Source organism: Corvus hawaiiensis, chromosome 30, assembly GCF_020740725.1.
Source record: "Corvus hawaiiensis isolate bCorHaw1 chromosome 30, bCorHaw1.pri.cur, whole genome shotgun sequence".
Taxonomy (NCBI): Eukaryota; Metazoa; Chordata; class Aves; order Passeriformes; family Corvidae; genus Corvus; species Corvus hawaiiensis.
This window is the reverse complement of record NC_063242.1, coordinates 627,486-651,887: the sequence shown is the minus strand read 5'-3', so window position 1 is coordinate 651,887 and position 24,402 is coordinate 627,486. Positions and strand designations below refer to the sequence as shown.

At 40.8% G+C, this 24,402-nt stretch overlaps 1 protein-coding gene across 16 annotated transcripts in view; it reads right to left on the bottom strand.

Annotated features, from left to right (window-relative positions):
• LOC125318595 (poly(rC)-binding protein 3-like) overlaps positions 1–5,113 on the bottom strand; it is a 509,055-nt gene extending 503,942 nt beyond the window's left edge. For all 16 annotated transcript variants that reach the window (XM_048289516.1, XM_048289519.1, XM_048289520.1 and 13 more), the window contains exon 1: positions 4,869–5,113. The gene's annotated coding sequence lies outside the window, so the exon portion shown is untranslated. The remainder of the gene's footprint in view (positions 1–4,868) is intronic.
• Positions 5,114–24,402: the final 19,289 nt, after the last annotated feature.

The following is a 24,402-nucleotide window of genomic DNA, read 5'->3' as shown; positions in this document are numbered from 1 at the left end:
CAAATTGTAATCAAATATGGTGTAGTCCTGAGCCATCCATACCTCCAAAGGCCAATTGAATGAACAAATTAGGTATTTTATCTGTCATTTACAGAAGACAAGCATTTTGCTTCCTTGGGTTGTGTCCACAGCATCTAAATATATCTAAGGCATAGATGACAAAGTCAGATGTTGCAAGATCCATAATTAAAATTACTGGATTCATACTTATTGTTAAAAGCCTTGCCTGCTAGTGGAAATCAATAATGTATTATGTATATCGCCCTATAAACAAAATTTAAGTTTTGTTGCTGATGCAATGGCAGCACTGGAACAGGTACCCATCTGCCAGCATGGAGTTACAGCAGTGGACTGAGTAGGAGAAACTGCCCCATCCCACTTTAACCTGTAATTACCTGGGCTGCTCCTAGCAGGTTCTTCAGGACACGAGTGATCACTGGGACTTACACTGAATCGCATTCTGAAAAAAGCATTCCCTTTGAACTATGTTTAAAAATGTGCCTCTCCTCACAAGACATGAAATCTCATACTTATGTCAAGCAAATTCTGAACATTTTAGCTACAATGCCACAGCTCTTCTTGCATTTGGTTGGAATTGGTGGAGTGGTTGTTGTCCAAAGTTAACAGTAACATCCTTTTCCCTTTCCTATAAACATTTTCTGCACACTAAACAACCTCCAGCCTATGCTGGTAAGTAGGCTATAGTAGCTGGAAGCAAATCCAGGGAAAACTGGAGTAAATAAAAACATACCACAAAGAAGAAACACTGTAGCTGGAGACCCCTCTCAACAATTACTTTCCACTTGACCTCCTACAAACAGTTGTCATCAGAGAGCTGTGTTAGCACTACCAGACTGTAATTAAGTCTTCCCTATCTAATAAAGGGAAAACCAAGCAGGCTGATGAATGCAAACCACAAGACAGAGGAGTTTAATACGGTTGAGGGTGAGGGAGCACTTTGCTCTCTTATTCCTGAAGAACTCAGCCAAAGCAGCACCACATCGTTTGACACCCTGCTTTCTAGAGAGCCACGCTCTTCCTTTCCCTGCCATGCCTGAGCACTTGTTACCTCTGACACTCATCCACATTCACCACGACCGGGAAAGGAGCTGCTTGTAGATCTGTTCAACATCTGGCTCTTCAGAGTAACACATTTCCCAGGAGGAAAATACTAATTTTCTTCTATGCATAAGCAAGTACAGCAGAAGAAAAAGACCTATTTTATTATAAAAACTGTATTTCCAGCAGAAAAAATGCAAATAAATAGTCATCTTTGTACAAGGTAACATCATTCATCTAAATATCTTAAAATTACAAACATACACTTGGATGGAAACACACACACCCATAGTACCATTTAAAACTAGTAAAGAAAGAGGTATCTAAAGAAAAAAATGGATTAATGTTTTCAGATGCTACTGATTTTTAACGTATATTGTGATTGCATTCTGCGTGGATACAAATAAAACCACTTCACCCTATCCCCAAAAATACCAGGCAGCCCTGTGATATTTTTCATTTACTTTGTTAAAAATCTAAGAAAATCCATGGTCAATACAGTTTCCTCAATAAGTATATCCAAATGAAACAGCAACTTTGTCCTGCAACAAAATGTCACTGAACCGGATGGGTAGTTTTAATTTAGGACAAGACAAAATATACATGTTCTTCTTTTGTGGAAGCACCACATCCACAGAATAAAAACTCCTTTCATTAAGTATTTTAGACTGATATTGCAGAATAACAAGGTGCAATAATGCAAGAAAATAATTTCAGTTGGTTAGCAGCAGAGAGAAATCTCACCTTACTTTCATAGCAATAAGGTCCACAAAGTTGGAGTGACTTCTGAACACTCCATTACTTTGTTTATAGCAGTTCACAGCTTTAAAAGGCTTGTTTCAAAAACAAAACAAACGAACAAGGCTTTAAAAGTGAATAAATCCAAGGTTTGATGTCATATCCAAGTCTCAAAATACAAATTAAAGGGATGTTTAATCTAGGTTAGTACACTACAGAATAAGCTAAGTGTTGGTGTGCTGTCACTCATGCCAACGGGAACAACCACCAGATCAAACTCAACATTAACCTGACTTCAACACTTTCATATCCAGCCGAAAGCACTCTTGTCTTTCAGCTGTTATTAAAAAAAAAACCCAAACACATGATTTGCTCTTTTTGTGTACAAACAATCCATATTTTTTTTTCTCCAACAGCCAAGCAACCAGCTTAAGGCATTTAGTGTGTAGATTTGTGAAGTGAGCACTGCTTTTCCAGAAACAGTTAAAAGACACCAGAAGAATTCTCTTTAAAAGCTCATGAGAAAAACAATGTTAAGAGTTTTCCATCTCTTGACAGATTTTAGTGTTGCTGTGGTAAAAGAAAATATCTACCTGTAAACGTACAATATGCACCCAATGTAAAATCTAAACAAAATGAGATCTGCTGTCAATAGCATCCTTTGGAAATATCCTAAATCCTGACATGTCGGGATTAAAAATCATAATGAGTGCTGATCAAAAGTAACTCCTGGTGACTTCAGTAGGAGTAGTGGATATTTCAGCGTTCTGTGGATTAAAATGAGGTGGTATGATTTTTATCTACAAAACAAGAGCTGTTCTGTTCTACATGTGATTTTAACAGCAAACTCTATCAAAACAGAAAAATTGTATCACATCGCAGTGCTTACCAAGAAAATGTGTTTAGCTAGTAGTCAGGGTTCAGCAGAACAGCATCTGACAAGCTAACATGCATCACCCATATTTATTTATCTAGACTGCCAGTGCACCGTGCTCGTTTTTCCATCCCTTTTTCTTACCCTGCATTCCTTCAGGGATGATGTACACAGCACATCAGGTGTCTCTCCCCTCACAGCTATCAAGCGTTAGGAATGCCACAACTCACTCAAAGCATGCTTCCCACTTTCACAACATCAGCCAGCCACAGAAGAAAAAAATCCCAAGGCAAACTTGTGTAAAATATTTTAATTTAGGCTAACAAGAAATGATGAAATGACCCTTGATAGCACAAGACTACTTTCATGACTGCTCATTTTTGCTGAGTGTCATCTATGCAGCATGTGGAAAGAAAGGATATTTTGGAATTGCATTAACTAGACAGGAAACATTAATGTTCCTGTATCCATTAAGGCCTCCAAACACAGATTATAACAATAATTTTTAGCTCATTTGTAAACTTTTAGATACAAAAGTGATACAACCTATTCGAAACCATGTATACAAAATGTTCTTGTATGTACTTTGGATTAACTAGATTTTATAAGTAAATTCAAGTCTCACAGCCGGACAAGTGTAATACTTTTGACCTAATATCTGAAACTGTGTACCATTGTGAAGCCAGTTTTCCTTACATGTTCTTAAGCAAAATCACCTCTTGTCTTGAAACAAACAAGAGAGATGTGAAAAATCCATGAAAAAGAGCTAGAGGCTGTTATTTTGCTTTATATTAAGCAACACTTGGCAAATGGCACCCTGCAAGTTATGCCTTAACATCTTGTTAAAATGCAACTAAAATCTATATTACCCTGCTTCACACACATAGGTAAAATACATAATTGAAGGCACACAAAAGACTTGGGGGAAACATATAAATTACTTGATTGCCTCTGAATAATAAATCATTCCCCAGCAGATTTATAATAGACTGTTTTACTGTAGAAACACACTTCTGCCATCAATAGGCATAGTTTACTGAAGAATGAAAAGCGGTCTAAAACAACTTCGGAATTGAGAAGTAAGCTGGTCTCCAATGCTTCTGCTGGCTGGCCAGACTGATAATGTTTCATGTCTCTTTTTCTCACTGAACACTAATATGTAACAGCAAATGATCCATTTACTTTGGATCACAACTCTATTTTCCCCACTCATCCCTGGAATAACACTGTCTCAGGCTGCTGGAGGAACAGAAATGCTACCCCTTCACATTAGCTGTAAAGTTTTCCTGTTCTGCACTCCTCTAGTGAGAAGCCAGGAGAGGAATGGGAACCATCACCTTGAAGGTGCCAGTAATGATCTATGGAAAGATGCTCTGGAGCAGAGGGGACTGAACTCTGTGGAGAGCTCTGTAGCTTTCCTGCATCCCTGACCGGTTTCTCCCTCAGCAGTCTCTGCCGTGTTCCTTGCTCTATGTGCAGGGACTGTTTGGAAGCTTTAACACTCCTCATCCCAGGAACATGAAATACAGATGCACTTTGCACACACGCATACGCACACACACACTCACTCACTTTCGAGACACACGTGCACATGCACACACACAGCTCCCCCGGCACCACATGCAATTTATTCCAAGTCCCCTGTGTATTGCTTAAAAACAGAAACCAAGCATACACACAGAAAAAAAAAACCCAAACCAAATAAACCAAAAAACCAAAACCGAAACAACAAACCAAAAAAAAAAAAAAACCCACCACCAAATACCAACCAAACACCCCACCAAAATATTAAAACAAAAAAAAAACCAAACCAAACCAAAAAGAGGACACAGAAAGGAGGAGGGAATGAGGGGGAGAGTCGGGGCGGGGGGACGAAGGAAAAAAGAGAAGCTTGTTTTTTTCCTGCTGTTGCTGTGGCTCCCAAGCATGCAGCGCTAAGGAAGAGTAGTTCCCCACTTTCATCAGCTAGCTACATCCTTGGGATAAAAGGGAGCAGTCCGGAATGATGCTGAGGCTGCAGAAGGCAAAATAAGGCTTTGCAAACATGCCTGACTCCCCATGAAATTCTCTCCTCCACATCCCCTCCTCCCTGAAACCTGCCCTAAATGGGGGGGGGACCAAAACCAAAATACCAAAAAAACAACCAAAACCAAAAAACAACACACAAGGAAAAAAGTGATGAAAAGACACAACTCACCTTAACAAGGGGTGTTGGATGGGGTCAGAGAGGAGGAAGGGTATAAAAAGATCTATTTTTAGCAGAGGTTGTGATAGTATTGAAACACACAGACACAGGGTTTGGAAGCAGGGAGAAGAGTATAAAAAAAAATGAGGGGAAGAGAAATTATCAAGAACGTGTAAGTCAGTCTGGCAGGAGAGAGGAGAATCCCCAAGAAAAAAAAAATTTAAAAGAAAAAAAAATAAAAAACCACCAAATGCCGAGAGGAGAAGGAGGGAGAGCGTGGCAGTGCCGGGGTTGTGTTTTGTTTCTCTTCGCTGGGGGCGGGCGGAGGCGGCGGGGCGGGGGTGTGGGGGGTGTTCGCGCTTTCGGCGAGGGGCCCCTCGCTGCCTCCCCGCGGGGCTGCCGCGGCCCGAGCCTGCTCCCGGCGGCTCCGGGCGGCCGCGCTCGCTCCTCGCCCGGCTCCGGCGGCTGCGGCGGGCGCGGCGCTCCCGCTCCCGCGACTCGCTGGGGCTGTGCAGCCGCGTTCACGCCGCCGCCGCTCCTCGGCCACCCCCGCGCCCGCGCTCTCGCCGCCGCCGCCCGCGGGCGCCCCCCGCCGCCAGCGCTGCGGGCCGGGGCGCGGGCGGGCTCCGGGACGGCGGCGGGGCGGGGGCTCTCCGCGGCCGTGTGCGCAGCGAGCGCTGCCGGCGCTGCCGCGGCCGCGGAGCCGAGCGGCTGCGCGGGGAGAAGCGCCCGTGCGGGTCTGGGGGAACCGCGGTCCCTGCCCGCGGTCTCCGTGCGGGACCCGGGCTCGCCCTCCGGGCTGCGGTGCCCCGCTCGTGCCGCCCGCACGTCCCACGGCACCCGCCGGGGAGAGGGAACTCAGGGCTGGGAAGCGAAAGTTGGGCATGCCGAAAGGCAGCCGGCGTTTTGGCAGCTGAACGCTGCTTATCGGCGGCACATCAACGTCGCTCGGTGTCGTTGGCAAAAGCATCAGTAACAAGCCGGGAGGCTGAGAACTGCACTTATTCGTATCAAAAGTAGTAAAACTGCGTTCAGCCTTGCCTTTAACACAGAAGTGTGGCTCACAGAGAGCGGCGCCAGCAGATGATGTTCCTTTCTGGTCCAAATGGAGCCACTCTCAGCATTTTGCTGATGAGGACCATTGGCAGGTCACGTTTATCTCAAAAGCTGACAAAATCCAGCAAACATTTACATGTTACTGAAGCTTTTTACCCGACTTAACACCCCCAGGAATACTTTGCAACTGAAAATAAATCCTGTTAAAGTTGTTTTTAAGCAGATAAATATAAAAACTTTGGACACCTTTTTACATATTCATTGCTTAGATTGAAAGAAGTAAAAAAGAACAAAAAAGAAAAAAACGGAGAATTTAAGTGCAGAGAAATGAATGAGCTTTAAAAAGTACTTTATTTCTATCTACAGTGCTATTAACAATTGCAAGTAAATATGTCTGTTTATGACGTGTGATTTTTAATTGGCATTGTACCATAAATGATGAGAGCAAATGCAGGCCAAGCTGTTGGATCCACAACCTGCAACTGATATACAAGCTGTGCTTCAGCACCACTGTTACACTGAGATAAGCATATATAGTAAATAGTACATAGTTACTCCATATGTACATAGCAAATAGGTATGGTAAATAGTAAAAAGGCATGTTTCAGGATGTAAACTGATGCTGAGAGACACTTACTCTCACTAGTGTCTGCTGTTGATAATTGGCGTAGATAAAGGTATCTGGAATGAGTGTTGTGGAGGTACCGGGGTATAAAATGGTTGCTCCTAAACATTGGCCTTGGTACCCACAGAGAGGATGTTTCGTGAACCAGCTGCCAGTGGAGGGTCTGCAGGCAGCCTGGATAAACAGGTCATGGTGGCCAAACTGCCGGGTACCAAACCATCAGTATAGTAGGGCAAGGGATGTGGAGTGCCTAGTTTTATTTGCCATTCAGCGTGGCTCTGGCCTCACAGGTGCCTTTGGAGCACTCCCACAGAGGGTCTCAAGGATACACTAGTTACTTCTGTGTTCTGGCTTACCAGTCACTATCAGCTGAAATAGAGGAGGAGGCAAAATATTTTGAACCCAAGTGCTGCTTAGAACCAGAACACTGTTCCTAAATTAAATAGAAAAATATCTTCTCAGAACTAAGTAACCATTTCAATATCCTCTATTCTAACTCTTTTTTTTTTTTTTTCCTCCAGATAAAAAGGCGCTTCCTATGGGTTTACAGGAAGGAAGAACTGAAGGAATAATGAACTTTTAAAATCTCTCATATGAAGTAGGAATAAAATAAGAGCATATAGTCCCTTTAGTGAGCTTCTCACAGGAATCAGAGGAAGGAGATCCTCTTCTGTCTTGCTCAATTTCTGCCCATTTCTTCTCCAGTTTCTTCTTGAACCAAATTTTGAGCAGTATAAAGGATGAACCCAAGAGTTTACAGGGTTTGGATCATGTCTGTTTTATAAGAAATCTAATATATACAAAGTTATTCACAGCCATGCTAAGGGGACTAAAGACATTGGAAATAAACTTTGTGCTACTTTGGGTCTTGATTTCTGCAAACTAAGTGGGGGAAACATTTTATATGTTACAGTGAGGGTAATGTTTTAAACACTACATTAGTAAATATTTTCTTTAATTTCAATTCATTTTCAAGAAACTGCATCTCAGTTAGCATGTATTTACATTAATTCTCATTGTTTTTTAATATTTATGAATCATCTTGTGCTATTACAAAAGCATCAGTTTACTGTAAACCACAGGTCCATTCAGTATGCAGTGCGAGGCTCTGACCATTTCCTGTTCCCTTAGCTGCTCTATGCTCAGTAATATCAGGGTAATACTTACTGTCAATTATAGCTCTGTGTCCCTTTTGACTTTCCCAAATTTGCACAGAGCTATTATTTTTTATTCCAGTTAAAAACAAAACCAAAACCATAACAAAATCAAAACCCCTTTTTGATGAATGGCTTTATAGTTGAATGATGAAAAGCACACACACTGGTGGTGTTCAGGAACACCCAAATACAAAATGTTCAAATGCCAGCACATCTTTGTAAAATGTACATTTCAGTTTCCATGTCACAGGATCTGCATATTTAATGTCTGATTTGCAAGCATAGCTTGGCACTCAAGTCTTTTGCATGCTGGGAAACAGACAGTTTTGCAGCTTAAATGTACATTTAAGTGGATGGAAATCATGACAAGGGTTAAAATCAGAGATTTTTTTATTATCTATAGAGCTCCTGTAGAAATTCTTTTTTCCAGAGGGTAATATATCTGCATTATAGATAATTGTCTGAATTGCTGAAATAACCCAAAGGTAGTCAGAAAGGTTATTGAGGGAACAAGACAGAACATCTAAACTGACACAAACAAAATCATTCCTCACAGGTCATTGTATTGCTTCAGGGTGTCATTGTTGCTGCAAACAGTTAATGCCAGGGAGCCTTCCTTTGGTTTTCATTCATGCTGTCCAGAGGAAGGCAAACTTTCTGTTTTGTTCATTATGAAACACACAAATCATGTACACTGGCAGAGCAGCAAAATAGAGAGATAAAAACTTCAGTTTGGGTACTGCAGTTGATGTCCTTATACTGCTGAGAGGTATGAACCAGGATACCATGACCCCTTGTCAGTCGGTAGTACCCATTAGCAGGAATTTTATTGTCTGCAAGGTAGACCCAGCCACAAAGCACCTTGCTTCCATTCAAGCTGTTGTAGATGTCTGCAGATCTCCACTGCTGATTAGTACTGTTCCCTCAAAGCCATGCTGCAGCAAATGACATGAACCTTTGGTGTAGTCTCACCTTGACAACTGTATGTGATTCTGGGCTCCACCATTTAAGAAGGATGTGAAGGTCCTGGAATGCATTTAAAGGTGGGCAACAAAGCTGGTGAAGGAGCTGGAACAAATCTGTGAGTAGCAGCTGAGGATTTCAGATTCATTTAGTTTGGAGAAAAGAAGGCTGAGGGGCAACCTCATTGCTCTCTATAGCTTCCTCAGGATGGGGAGGGAGGTGCTTAGCTCTTCTCCTGGGACCCAGTGACAGGACACATGGGAATGGTTCAAAACTCTGTCAAGAGAGGTGAGACTGGACAGTAGGAATCATTTCTTTACTGACAGGGTGGTCAAACACTGGAACAGGTTTGCTGTAGAGGTGAGCAATGCTCCAAGCCTGTCAGTGTTTGAGGTATTTTTACAATGCCCTTAAAAACATGCTTTAACTTTTGGTCATGCCTCAACTGGTCAGGCAGTTGGACTAGATGGTCATTGTAGGTCCCTTCCAAGTGAAATCTCTTCTCTTCTCTTTTCTCTTCTCTTCTCTTCTCTTCTCTTCTCTTCTCTTCTCTTCTCTTCTCTTCTCTTCTCTTCTCTTCTCTTCTCTTCTCTTTGTGGGTAGGGATGTAATAAAAAAATTCTTTCTAAATCAGCAAGCATCAATTGAATGGTGCATGTAAGTGATATGTCTGAAATAGGCATGATGCCAGTCTTTCTATCCTTGCTATTGGTATGTGCAGATGCTTGTTTTATCAATATAAGTTAGAAAGTGAATTTCAGGCCAATAAGTAGACTTTTAAAATAATATTATCTCACACAAATTGAAATGTATTTATTTATTGTTTCAGTCCATTTGGGATTCTCTGACTGTCCCTGATGTCTAAGCTTTTGTCTGCTTCACCTGAGTATGGTAAGGTCTATCAATCATGCCCAAGTGTGATAACCACAGGTTATGGACATTCTTGGGAACTTTTCACAGAGCATGTCAAAACCTTCATTTAATGGACACTCTCAAATTTAGTGTGGATGTGCAAGCAGTAGTACTTGAAGATGATTGGGAAGTCCCCAGAGATCTCAGATATGTCAATTACTTTAGACTATGCCCTTTAAGAAATGACCTCCCCATTATCTATTATTATGTAAGGGGTGTAGCCTTACAACTTTATTTTCTCTTGTACAACAAGATAGAAACATGTGTTCCATGGGTTTTAAGAGTAAGACTTACTGCATTTGTGACAGAAGGTATATTTACAAGCAAGCAAAGATAGAATTCTAAAAATGGGACCAGGAAATAAAACAGGCTTTTGAATTGGAAAAAAAAAAATAGGAAACATCACTGAAATGAAACACTTCAGACTAGATGACCAACCTTAATAGTCTTATGGTTTTATAGCTTATCAATTGTTTTGTTAAAATTTTTATTTACTTTGCCAATTATCATCAAAGGCTTTTTTTAAAATGTTACTATTATTCTAGCTTACATGTCTTTAAAATGCTAAACATTCCCAACACTGTGTAGTGTTGAATGAGTTGTTTGCTATCTGATTGCAGTTTGATGCAAGTGACAGCAATTTTAGATATCTAACTACATATTAATAGAAATATGACATGCATAATCATATTTTTGCTCTAAAATTATTAGCATTGTGATAGATCTGGATACAATTTTACATAATTTGAATTAACATAAACCAGGCTAATGTGCACTTGTGAGCAAATCTTTTGTTCCAGACTGAGGCAGAGCAGCTGAGCTGGAAACTGAGCAGACAAATGATGGAGTTATGGAGGGAAATCCCTTCTCCTTCAGCAGAGAAGGAGCTGTTATCTTAAGTTCCCTATTAATATGAAAGTTTCTACCCTCGATCAGAGAAAATGCCTATTGTGATCACTACTCCAGAGTCACAGCTGTATTTAAGTGTCTGCTTCCTATCAAAACTGCTTAAACTATTAAGGATTACTTGTGATACTTTGGCTTGTAAGGGGTTTTGTTGAGGGTTGTCAAACCTAAACTTTCAATATTCATTTATACTGCAGTCATGTCAGTCCTTTCTAGGATTAACTGGTAAATATGTGTCTCTAGCTGATGGTGATGAACACTTCCAGCCCCTATACTCCCACCAATTAATTGCTTTTTAATCATTGAGTAACAGCATCAGTCTATTTCCTGAATCCTTCCAAGGACGTCACACAGACCAGGACTGCTGGACTTCTGTGAAAGTTGTATTACTCCCATTCACTTTTTATGTTTCAACAGGTATGTCACAAATTCGCCAGAAGCGATGAAAAGTGTTTTTTCTGCCACCACTGAACATAGCTCTTCCAGAAAACAATCAAGTTCTCAAAATTACATTCCATTTCAACGATTTCTGAAATTACAAATGCATTTTAGAGAGTGAGTCATATGACATATGACTTATGTCATAAGAATGACTTGGTTTGGGTGGGACCTTAACAATCATCCAGTTCCAACCCTCCTGACATGGGCAGGGACAACTTTCACTAGACTAGGTAGCCCAGAGCCCCATCCAACCTGGCCTTGCTAGCACCCTGTCCTTCTAACATTTGCATGCCATCCCAGAGCTTGCCAGGGACAATCCTGGTACTGTTCCCCTCTCCTATCACATCTTGTTTAAAGCTCTGCCAATGAGCACCACTAATTGTGGAGCAAAGACTCTGCTCCCTCACTGAGAAAGGTGAGTCCCGTCTGATGCCAACATGCCTGGTGCTGGGTAGGCCGTTCCACTGTCAAAACCCACAACATTTTGGTGGTGACAACAGCTGTGGAGCCATGTATTAATAGACTCAGTCTATCTGTTGCTTCTAGTTGTTGCTGCCTTCAACTGGAAGTATAGAGGAGAAAATAATTTGCGTCCCAGCTTCCCTTAGCAACAGTCTCAGGGCCCCAAGGCCCAAAATGATCCTTTTTGGTCATTCTTGGACTATGTGTTGCCACTTAATTGACCCCTGTGTGGCAGATCAGTAATGGGTAGTAGTCTGAGGGCTGCACTAGGCTAGGAAGTTTCCTTAACCCCAGCCCCAGGGAGGCAGCAGACCTCCCTGTGGGTTGGGCCTGGTCAGAATATTGGGCCTTCTGTTCCCCTTAGAAGTGAATCACCTGCAACTATTACCCACTTTTTTGTACTTTTGGAGGTGGTTGTGATGGGGTGGGTTAACATTTCTGATTGTGGTGACCCCTGTGGTGTAGCTGGACCTTCATCATCTTTGTCCTTTAGCTGGCCTTCCACACACAAAGCCTCATACCTTTTGTGCTGGGGCACCTGGGGAGTGAGGTGACGAAGAAGGATTTCACTTGCCACCCAGAGTGAACATGGACTACCCTCCATGCACTCCTTTCCTTACAACTGCTACCTTCTCCTTGTTGGGGGATGAATAGAGGATCCCCTTGATCTTGAATTATTTCTGATGTCTGTTTCTGTCTCAGGAAGGCCAGAGCTTGATTCTACCAGTCTATCTCCCTTTTTGATTCTCTAATATTCCTTAACCTTTCTTCCCCATCCTGTAACTGATACCAGGCTGAGCAAATCGTCCAGCTGGTCACATTTGACACAACAGTTATCTCTGCTACAGTCCAGTGAAAGGCTCAGGCACTCCCTACAGCCTGAAACCTGAATGGCTGCGTATTTTTTTGGGAGCTCTGCCTGGGTTACTACATCCTTTTTGGTGAGTGTAAATGACTTGTCTCTCTTTCAAGGGGACACCATACCTGCGTTCTCTTGGCAAGGGCAATGGCCACTACCTGAACTGACTGCAGTGCCCTTCCTGCTCACCTTGACTGCGTGAAGTGCTGCGCCATACCCTGGATAATGCACCACACCATTTGCCCATGAGCATGAGAGTTTTCTGCTTATTTTGGCACTGGCACCATACACACAAGGCTGACCTCTACAAGCTCTTTCCAATGGATCAGAATGACACTAGCTCTTTCCCCATACCATTAGCTTATTTATTAAACTTTGGTAGGCTATCTGTTCAGACTTATTGGTAATTTTTTTCTGACCAAGAAGATTACTGACATGTTCATTCATTTTAAAAGGAGACTAGAATGGATTTCTCATTTGGCTGTCAGTCCATGTTCTTCATTTGTCAGAAAAAAAGTCTAAGCTTGCTCTTCATTTGTCAAATCTGTCTTTCCCATCATATACAGTGAGTCAGAGATTACAACTCATCTCAAGTACTTATAGCAAATGTGTTGTGAACAGTAAGAATGAGATCACTTGACTTTACAGTGCATGTACAGTAGCTCATAGCACATGCTACGGGACACCATTGGCAGGATCAAGCCAATAAAATAGAATAGCAACATAGAGAAGAGTCCTGCTCCGCTCACAGATACACAAGCTTTGGCTTTTTGGTCTTGGGTTATTTTCGTCTCTGATGCTTCTGACAGTTGTTTGACAAGAATTTTCCCTCTTCTGACATTGTGCATGTAAAAAAGTATCAGCAGGATTCTCTTAAGGAAGCAGCCTTTTAAATTCTTTTAAATTCCAGTGAGATTTTTAAATTTTTGCATCCCAAGGATATTAATCACTCAGAATCACAGAATCAATCACAGCATGGTTGGTGCTGGAAGAGGCCTCTGGAGATCACCTAGTTCAAACCCTGCAGGTTCACCTAGAATAGGTTACACAGGATTGCATCCAGACAGGTTTTGAATATCTCCAGAGAATGAGACTTCACAACTTCTGTGGGCAGCCTGTTCCAGTGCTCTGTCACCATTACAGTAGTTTTTCTTCATATTCACATGGAACTTCCTGATTTAAGTTTGTGCCCATTGCCCATGTGCCCATTGTCCTGTCACTTGGCAGCACTGAAAGTAAGTCTGTCCCCATTCTCTTGACACCTGCCCTTAAAGATATTTGTGTATATTGACAAGATCCCTTCCCAGTCATCTCTTCTCCAGACTAAACAGGCCCAGCTTCTCCAGTCCTTTAATCTTCTCCATAGCCCTACTCTGGATCTCACCTCACAACAGCCAAATAACTTGAAAAAAACAAGACTAGAATTCATTGTCAAGTTCAAGTGAAAATCCACATTATCAGAAAAGTTTGTGTGAAACCAATCCACAAGTCAGGGGCAAGAACAAGTCCAGTGATTTCTGGGTGCATCCATCATGACAGAGGAGGTCTGAGATTAAGCTGGAAATTCAGACTGCAAATCAGAACTATACCTGGCCAGGCATAAATGTGGCAGAGCCCAACACAAGCACTCATACTGCACAGCCAAAAAAGAGATTAAGAGCTTAAAAAAGCCTATGTGTCCATGGGCAGTGGTGTGAACCAAGGCCCCCGATAAGGCCAGTTAGTGCCAGTAAGGCTTATTAATGTGTTCAGAGCCAAGAGGTGTTGGTGAAGTGGTGGTGAAAGGAACAAGGGAATTACCTCTGCTCACTACTTTGTGTATTTTTATGCTGACAGGGTGTGGCTGAGGGGCCACAGAAAAAGAGAGGAGATGCAAACTAGGTGTGTAGCAATAGTTTAGAAATCAGAAAAAGAGTGGGATGGAGGGGATGGGTGATTACAAACTGGAGAAAAGGAAACAAAACCAACCTAAGATGTGCGAGAACTGGAAGGAGAAAAGAAAAGATGGAAAAAAAGAGTAAGGAGGAAAATTTTGGTTCCCATAAGAATAATGCAGTTATAGAATAGTAAGAATTTTATGGAAATAAGGGAAAAAGCTCAAGTATATGTGTTTATTCTACCTTTTTTGGTGGCAGCTGGAGCTTTGCCCCTATGCATAAAGGAAAAAGAAGATCTTACTAAGTCATTATATTTCATCTCTTTGTTTTCTCCTTCAAGTTGCCTTCATTTTTACTGTTACACCTTATTCTGCTTTGATGAAAGAATCTCTACTTGCCATGGGTGTCTGCAGGATTTCCTGTGAAGATGGATATTTTTCCCTTTGTTTCTACTTTCGGTTTTCCAACTTCTGTCTGTGCCCTGACCTGTGCCAAAAATTTCCCATCAACAAAGTAGCATCAGGTCCATAGCTGACTGCATTTTGCTCCCTTTCCTTACATATGTATTTGGTTCACTGCTAACTTTATTAGGAAGGGCCTACTGACTTACAACGAATCAGAATTTGAATTTGCAGCGATATGAGTGTAGTTTTATACCAGGAGAGCTTGGATCAGATCATCATTAGTTGTGTCTAGTGTTTCTTCAACCCATATCAAAAATGCTTCTGTCACCTTAATGATACCACTTCCAATTTCATGCATCTTCAGACCTTCCATTACCAGTTCTTCTGACATTTTTCTATCACCTTAGATTTTCTTGCTGTCATTTTCCTCTTGCTTCCTAATCACAGATTTAGACACAGTTCTCATTGTCCTTGTCAACCTTGGACTGATGAGCAATTTAATGAAATGAGAATCAAATGTAATATCATTTTATACTTCCACATTCAGAAATATATTTTAAGATAAATGTAAATGCTTATTACTTTGTTGTGTTAAAATATCCAACAGCCCTTTAATATTCCACAGTTTTACCTTTTCAATGGTCTAAATTCAATTAATCAACAGAATATAGGGGAAAAGTAGAAAACTTATCAAGTCTTTTACAACAGTCTTAGCTCTGATTCTTTTTGCGCTGGATTTTACATCCTGCTTTCAAAATAACTGAACCACAGCATGAATGAAAATGTTACTTACCAGGACAAGTGAAGTGAAAATACAAAACAGAATAAAATATATTTCAATGGAACATACATATTACTTAATGGTTGCATAGCTATATCGTGGACAGTAACTTCTGAGTATATTTGGAAAGAGATAGCTGCGAATCTGTGAATTAATCAGAGTCAATTCAACTGTATTCAGTGTAGTTTACCCTTATGCTTATAAATCTGACCCATAATCCAATTTAGTCTCACTTTTATATTTAAATTCATGCATGATCTGACAGGTTTGATAATCTCAGTTACCACAATTAATTTCTCGTTTCAGAAAATAATGCATGAAGCACCAGATTTATGGAACTGACCTAGATAGTTTAAATCAAGTCTAATGTAGAGGTTGTCAGGAAAAAAACCATACCTTTATTTTTAAACTGGCATGGAGAAGGTGTGTTACTATTTCTGGTATGTGATAACAAGATCAGACAGGCCGTAGTCCAGTCTGATCCAGACAGGCCCATAGTCAAGTTACTTTAATTTTAATAGGAGGAAATTATATTTATTATTTGAAATTGTTAAATATTGAGTGTTGAACAGGGAACTTGCCAAGTGAATTGAATTAGTGCATGTATTCATTTGTATTATTTGATTATGTCAACTAGGAACAAGCAGACTCCTGCGAATAATTTGATTCTTCTTTATTCTTGCTTCAACCAACAATGGAAATAGTTTATGTTTCCCATTTGACATACCAAATTCCATCAATATTTCAAGAATCTTTTCATCTTGAGCCCCATTGTACAAGAACCTTTATTCACCAATCTGACCTTCTTCAGAAGATTTTCTACTGGCTCTCAATACCAATTTTTTTGTGACTCCTGAGCACGAACATGCCTTAGGCAGATGAATCAAAAGTCCTGTGTCCCTTGAGACAGGGACCATCCTGGGTGATTTAGGAGGGCTTTCAAGAGTCTCCTTTGAGCAACTAGTCTTCCAACCATGTCCCAGACTTTTTTCACCATGGCCCTGAGCCTGGGGCCTCTGCAGTCTGGGGTGCCAGGAGATGGGGTGGGAGCCACAGCCACCAGCTGCAGTGGTGAATGCTCCCGGTTTGCTTCAGGCAAGATCAGCTGTGTTAGTGTAAACAGTTTAAATACAGTTTCTGTTCCATGAGGTAGAGCCTGTGAACTTTTCCCCCTGCAGATTACTGGCTGTAGCAACCTCTGACAAGGAGGCATTGCCTCACAGTGAGGGTTAATGAGGGTCAGGTCCCTCCTTTTCTGCCAAAGAGGGGTCTAATTATTAAGTTTGGTAGTGAACAAGTGAATTCAGGTTGGTGCAGTTCACTTGTGAAAACTTCTGGATAGGATGGAATGGCTCTCCTACTCACCTTAAATTGTACTACAGTTACTGAGTCTGCTGTGTGAGATTTTGACATTCTGGCATGCAGATTCAGAAATGCTATGAAGCAGGAAGCTCAACACAGTCTCAAAATTACTGCAGGTAAAGATAAACCATAATCAGCATTTAATTCACCTATTTTGATAAAACTTTGAAAATGGAATTGCCATTCTAGCTTGCCTTTAGTCCTTGGTCAACAAATAGTAGGGGTATTCTTTTCCCTTGCTCTGTGTGGGGTAATAAAAAAGAGATGTTAGCTATCTCCTTTCTTTGGGAAAGTCAACGGTGAGAAAACATCAAAAGCTTCTGAGAACATGCAACCTCAGACTTGAATTTCAGTGTGACAATTTCTTATCTGGAAAAACCCTTTTTGAATTTTCTGAATATATACATGAAAGCTATTACAGGAAGGTGGGGGGGAATAATGAGGAAGCAATAGAGACAAACTGATTTGAAGGTTTTCTTAAGATACATTTTTCCTGTGAACTTTCCATGCCTTTCCTTTCCCTTAAGAAATATATTAGTGGTATCAATGGTGAGAGTAGTATTTGAGGTGAAGCTGTTTTACTGCTTTAAAAACACCACCACCAAACAGCATACAGATAAATTCAGAATAGTTTCAGGGAAAAAACAGGAGTGAAAATTCAGGAGCTCTACTACTACAGAGCTTGTAGGGAGCCTTAGAAATTTCTGGTGTTAATTGGTCAATGTGTTGTTTTATGCCAAAACCCATAATATAATGTGCTGATTTGTTGGAATTTGGATGTGGTAGGAAACACTTGTTTGTTAAAATCCTTGGCTCAGGATGGACAGCACATGGTGTCAGAGATAAAAGAGGATTTTAAAAAGTGCCCATCAGTAGCAGAAGGTACAAGTAAGAAGGCGGAGGTAGCTCTATTTCTTATAATAGCAGATTCTGAAGCAGCAAATTTTTTTCATTTTTTAGCTATCCCAGAAAGAGGAGGCTGACTATGAAACTGTATTGCAGAAATCTGAGGAGTATTGTGTTCCATCTGAAAATACATGAATACATACAGAGAAAGATGAATTTTAGCAGAGATTGTCTGAATGAGAGAAAAACATAGAGGAGTTTCTGACTAAGACTGAAGAGCTAGGCTTGCAATTTTGAGTACCTGTATCTTGAATAAGATAACAGATCTTGAGGAGATACAGAATTAAGCTATGATTAAAGCAAATAGAATTTACCAATCAAAACAAGCAATGTAATACGAGCCTTTAATTTGTGGATGGTTTGCAGTCTGGACATGACAGAAAATCCAAAACATTAAAGGAATGGATGGTTTAGCTAGAAAGGCATGAAAACCTCAAAGATAGACTTCACAAATAAATACCACAAGAGCAGCACAAGCTGAAAGCAAATGGGACTTTTCTTATTCCTAACTGCAATACTTAACCCCCTGATTCTGTGATGCCATGTTCCCCCTGTTCCCTGCCCTAGCCTTGGCCACTCCCTTGGTTTCTCCCTATTGGCTCCTGTACCCCAACCCCGCCCAGGGACCGCCCTTGGGCCCGGACAAAACCACCCTGCACCCGGACCACAAGGTCTCTCTGCCTCTGAGGGCGCTGGGATGAGATGTGATTAAAGCCATCTCAAACCCTCATGAGAGACCCTTCTCTGCCTTCTTTACCACCACTGCGTTGTAACGCTGCTGGCTGCCGGAGCCAGATGGCAGGGCTGTCCCAAATGGACTCTGGGATGCGACTGATCGCATGGCCCTAGGAAACCCTCGCTGAGCTCTCAGGGAGCAGCAGGTAGGCAGAGTCCAGCAGTTACAACAGGAGACTAATTAATGAGCTGTCAGAAACAGTTACTTCCCAGTTGAAGGAAAAGCCATAGGTGGCAGAAGGTAAGGAAGTGAAATTAAAGACTTAGGGAAGGAGGATTACCCCGCTGCGTGAATTTTTTTTCTGGATGTATGGGTAAAGGAATTCTCAGAGATACAGATTTTAATAGTACAAGGGAAACTTAATATGCCTTCCTGTAATAAAAAGAGATGATCCCTTAGCCTATGCCTGAGTTTGTTAAGACCAAGATATCCCACAAGACCTCTAATGTATCTGTACAGCAGCATTTTTTCTTCTTTTGTTTGTTTGGGGTTTTTTTTGTTTGGTTTTTTTTTTTTTTGGTTTGTGTTTGTTTTGTTTGGGGCTTTTTTGGCAATAAAGCAGCTCAAGGCCTTTGACCCTAAGTTGGTTTGATACAAACAAAGACTGGTGGTCTTTGCCATAGGTTTCGGAGTCACTGGATAATTGCTGAAGTTAGGATAGGAGTATTCCTGCTTTGACAAGTACAAAGCCCAAGAAAGTGGCATGGGGCTGGGCAGGATGAAATACAAATCAAGGCCAGTAGATGAGCAAGGTCATTGCAAGGGAAGCTCTCACGGCTTCTGTCACCTTTGCATCAGTAGCTTTACCTGGGTGCCTTCCTTGGGTCCATGGACACAACCAGGGCTGCTTCTCCCCTCCTGTACATCATGCCTTATTTCTTCCAAACAATGCAGGATCAAGAAAGAGGGGACATTTATAGCTACTTCAGTGTGTAGGAAATGGCATAAGGTCTTTGTCAATACAGACCTTCTAAGAGAGTAATTTTCTTTTGCAGAATTAGTGGTATATACCTTTAATGCTGATTTCAAGGTGTTTTGCAAACAAATGTTTTAATCAGGAATAGGGTTTTAAAAATACTGGGACAGCAAAGTCTATGAAGAATTCAAAACAGCAAAAAATATTTCTTCATGCAATCTGAAATCAAGCTTCAAACCTATGGCCACCACAGAAGGAGTCAATGCCAGGACAATATCAAGGTGGGAGCGAAGGTGCATATGGCTTTCGGCTACCTTGTGCTAGTCTGAATCTTCCATCCTGTATTGCTGCTATAGAATGGAGTTTATACTGTGGCAAACAGGGGAGTACTACACTGGTTTGGAGAACTTTGAATAGTCTTATGTCAGGAGAGAACAGACATTCCTTAGGCAGTGGCCTGTACACAGGAGGGATGCAGGCCACATGCCTTCCAGTTACAAATGGGTTGGTGGAAACTCAGCAGGCTTCTACTGCAACCTGTCTGTGCTCAGATGTGAGCCAGTCCTGTGGTCAATCTTTTAGCAAGTCAGTGGGGGACACAGCCATGGAGCTGAAGAGCCCAGAGGTGGCACATCTGGGATGGATCACTTCTGAGCAGTTATTGGTAGCAAACAAAAGCAATCAGACACAATGTTGTGGGGAGCACAGCTTGCAAGGGCTGGGGCCATATTTCAGGTTATTAACATCAAGAATAGCTTTAGTTAGTAATTCAGTCCTGATATAATTTAGAAAATGCCAGAAGTGCCCAGCAAACTTGAAAAAAAGCCTGAAATCTTGTTAGGTTGCTGGAGGAAGATGGACAGATCCAGGCAGGAAGCAGGTGTCCCATTGCACAGAGCTGTACATAACTAGGATTTTGACCTAAAATAACAAACTGACGATCTGCATCATAAAGGCAATCCAATCTCCAGTTCTGACTCATTGATCTCACTTTAAAATGCCTCACATTGTCATTATGCTAAATACAAAGGGCTCTTTTTCTCATTTGGATTTTAACTTCTGAATGGAGGGTGAGGTCCCACTGTCCTCAAGGTCCCCTTGCCCTTGAGGATGTAAGGCAAAGGACACAAACTGAAACATATGAAAATCCTCCTGGACATCAGAAAATACTATGTTTTTTTTTTTTTGCGAAGATGATTTTATACTGGAACAGTGTTCCAACAGAGAAGCTGTGGAGTCTCCGTCCTTTGAGATGTTGCAAAACCATGTGGACACAGTCCTGGACAACCAGCTCTAGATGGCCTTGCTTGATTCATGACATGAGTCAGAAAGCTTGAGGTCAAGTTAGAAATGGAGCACCTATCTCCAGTCTATCACTTGATCTAAGCTAGGAGTAGTGCTTCTTAAACCACTGCTGTGCCACTGCTACAAGTCATGGGTTTTCTTAAGCAAATTCTATTCAGACTCCAGATAATTATGTTATTGCTGCAACTGGTTTTGGTTTTTTTTCAAAATTATGATTCAAACATTTTTTAACCCACATATGTGTTTTTCTGAAATTACCTCAGCTCCTTCAGTTTATACACCTCAGTCAAGTGTAAAATTAAACAAAACCAGGGGGAAAATTATGCTCAAAGAAAGAAAAACACATCTGGAAAAATAAGTCACTGTGTTGTCTTAATGCATTGTAGTCAAAGGCTGAGAAGTGTAAAATAGAAATCCCATTCTATTTTGTGAAAGCTCTTCTGCTGGCAGAGGTGAAACTAATAAGGCTGGTAAATCTTTATGATAAATATTTAATAAAACTTCAGAGGTGTATGATTTACTGCATTATCATTCCTCAAAGAAAGGAAATAAGTAAGACCCTATACTTGCAAAGACTGTGCATTTCTTTCAATAATTACAAACCACAAACCTCCCCACTGGTCACAATTGTGTGGGTGTGAAATAGAATTTTCCTCTATTTTTTAGTCATCTGTAACCCATACCTGACCAGTACTCCCTAACCAAAAATGCTGAAAAGTGATGAAAATTTCCCCAAATTGGAAGGGAATGAGAGGAAGTTTCTTGGTGGAGAGGACAGCTCGCTTGTAAGTCATAAATCATACTGTTCCTCTCAAAGCAGTCAGAGTTCATAGACCCAGCACAGGTCCTCATTCCCATTTTAATGGATATTCTCCATGCACGAGAACATAATTTGTCTAGGTAACATCATTTTACTCATTTGATGTGTATATAAACCTGTACACTTTATTGCATGTAATCAAAGAAATCAGTGAGCATATTTATTAAAAAAACCTACAAGGTTCTATATCTCTGAGTAAAGATGTTAGAAGTTGCTGTTTTAAGCTTCATTAAGATTTTTATGAAACAGAAAAGTGCTTCTGGCATTGTATGGTTCTGAGAAAATCTTTGATATGCATGTTAGCATCAATTTATGGGTAGGTTTAGGTGCCTGTATAATTAAAGGGATATTTCATATGCTCTTTTGGAGGGGAGAGTCTGTTTAAAAGACTAACAGGGAATTTTGAAGGGAGTGAAAGATCATTTGGTACCTTTGCAAGACAGTGTACTTAAAAGACACGAATCTTCACAGATCCATAGTGATTAAGCACATGAAATTGCCAAAAGTGCAGTGATTCATTGTACTGCTTCCCCCCTCCCCCTGCCATGAATTTCCATGGGTTGATTTATTGATTGGTTTTAAGCCCATTAATGAAGATATTTGAAAACTGATGCCTTGTGTGTATTCACATAGTATGTCTTAACTAGGACTGAACTCCCACAAAAAAATCATCCTCTAGTTACTTTCCAGGAAGATAAGGTTTATCACATTCCTAAACAGTCACAATGCTGTGGAGAAAGTAAAAAATACTGTAGAAAAAAAGAAAAACCAACAGCCACGTATTTCTTTTTTCTATCACCATGTTGATGGGGGACAAGATTCTATTCTGCTACAACCTTGAGATACAGAGAGAAAAATATGGGAACTATAAAAATAACGCCAAGTGATGTTTTCTCCCAAATTCCGCAATAAATATACTGGTTGTGGAATAGCTGGGTGGGACAAGGACATGTACAGTAGTCATCTGCTGTTAAAGAAAAATCTATTTTTATCCTATAGAATGGAGAAACTCTTAAGGAATAGTTCATCTGTGTGAAAATACAACACCGGAAGGCCTACCAAGCAAGGTCTGTACATCCTAGAATGCTTTGCTAAATAAATTCAGCCCTAGGGAGTCTACAGCACAGAATAGCACAGGGCATGAATGAGCAGTAAGTCATTTCCTTGTGTTTATCTGGCAGTGTCACCACCCCTATCCTGTTCCAGACAGTTTTGCACATCATGTTGGCACAAAGAAGGAAACAGAAAAGGTGTAAAAGAAAACTTCCAAAAACTTTTCCTGGTTTAAGATGTTGAAGACCCAGGCCTAGGCTTTCATGAGAATACCAGATTAATTGGACTCACAACTGCTCTTTTCCCCTTTTCCTGAAATTTCTTAGAAAATGTGTTCCCTTTGCCAATGCATAGATTTTGTTTCAGCTGTTAAAACTCACATTCTAAGCTTAAAAATAAATATCAATCTATGCTGGCATTTGCGACAAGGCAGAGGTTTTGGAACAATGATACACAGAGTTTTTTTTAGCATTGAAGCAAATCTTCCCCAAGAATTATGACGAAATGGAGGGCTGCATTCAGCAGCAGAGAGTCACTAATGACCATTTCTGTCCTCACCAGTAAATAGCACAGCAGTTAATGGAAATTACTTTTGAGTATTTCTCAAGACAGCTGAATGAAGAAACCAGCCAAAGACACATTTAAATCTCCTCTTGCTTAATTAACATGCATCTGGCAAACACATAACACTGTAAATACCATATTATCTCGGATACTGTAAAAGAAGAACAGTGAATGGATTGATACTGATACAGATAGGGAGATAAATTAGCTTGATAGATGGTCTCCTGGTGTTTGTCACTCCCAACCACCGTAATTACAACTACATTTAAATACTTGGCAGTACGCAAATCACAATTTAAAGTAAATAGCTTAAAATACATGTGTCTGAAGTATTGGTTCAAACCATATTTCAAGAGAGAGATGGAAAGGAAAGAGGAGATTTGATGCATTCTCCAAAAATCAATTTGTTTTACAAATTTGAGAAAATATTACTGTAGGGAAAGCAATATGATAGTGCCTCTTTTTGCTTTTTTTTTTTGAATAGTTTCTTCTTTTTCTAAGTGTGTATTTCTAAGGCAAATCCTCAGTAGTTTCACAGAAAATTAATTCTTTACAGCCTTTTTGATTAAGCACCTGTAAAACTGAAATTTCCAAAATAACATTGCTTTCAGAAACACAGGTCTGTGATTGCTTAACATAAAAAAACCCTTCAGATGTGACCTCCAATGCAATGTAGAACTGCACTGATTTTCCAGTCCAACATTGCTGAAATGCCCTGGGCTTTAAGAGAATTAAGTATGCCCCAGCAAAGCTGGGATGGTGCCTTTTTTGGAAGATTGTACCATGAGTTTTAGTCCAGGCATGTTGTGAGGAACGGAGCTGAAAACTTACCTCTGGCATGGTGCTCACAGTGGTGTGACAATTAGCTGTGTGGTTGGAAGAAGTCCTGAGAAAAGGAAGGACTTGACTTGAAAAGGTGCTGGGCATTCCCAAATCACATGAAACGTTGCCTACAGATGGGTGTAGGTGCACTGACTAAAAGTTTGAGATGAGACTAAGCAAAACCATAGCCAACCCTGAATGACATCGTTCAGAAGAAGGAACAGACAGCTTCCATAAAAGTAATTTTAAAAAGCTGTGTGCTCTTTGTGGACCAGAATGGACATAAAAAATTGCTGGCTTCTATTTGGTGATTTTCTTTGTGTCTACCAAACTGCTTTGAATGCAGAAGTCCTTCTACCATTTATTTGTGTGTAGCGTCCATAAAAATGGAAAGATCTCAAGACCTTCTTATTGTGGGATTCACAGTATATCTGAAGAGCATGTTGGTAGGTACAGTGTGATGACTATGACAGCTTTTGAGACCTCCTCCCATGTCCTTGTCCAGAAATTCCGGGCAGTGCCTTCCTCTGGCTACAGATCCTACAGACACCCCTCTGACCTCCCCTTTCTCCTCTTATTCTGTAAACACCTTGCTGTACACACACAAACAGTGCTGCCA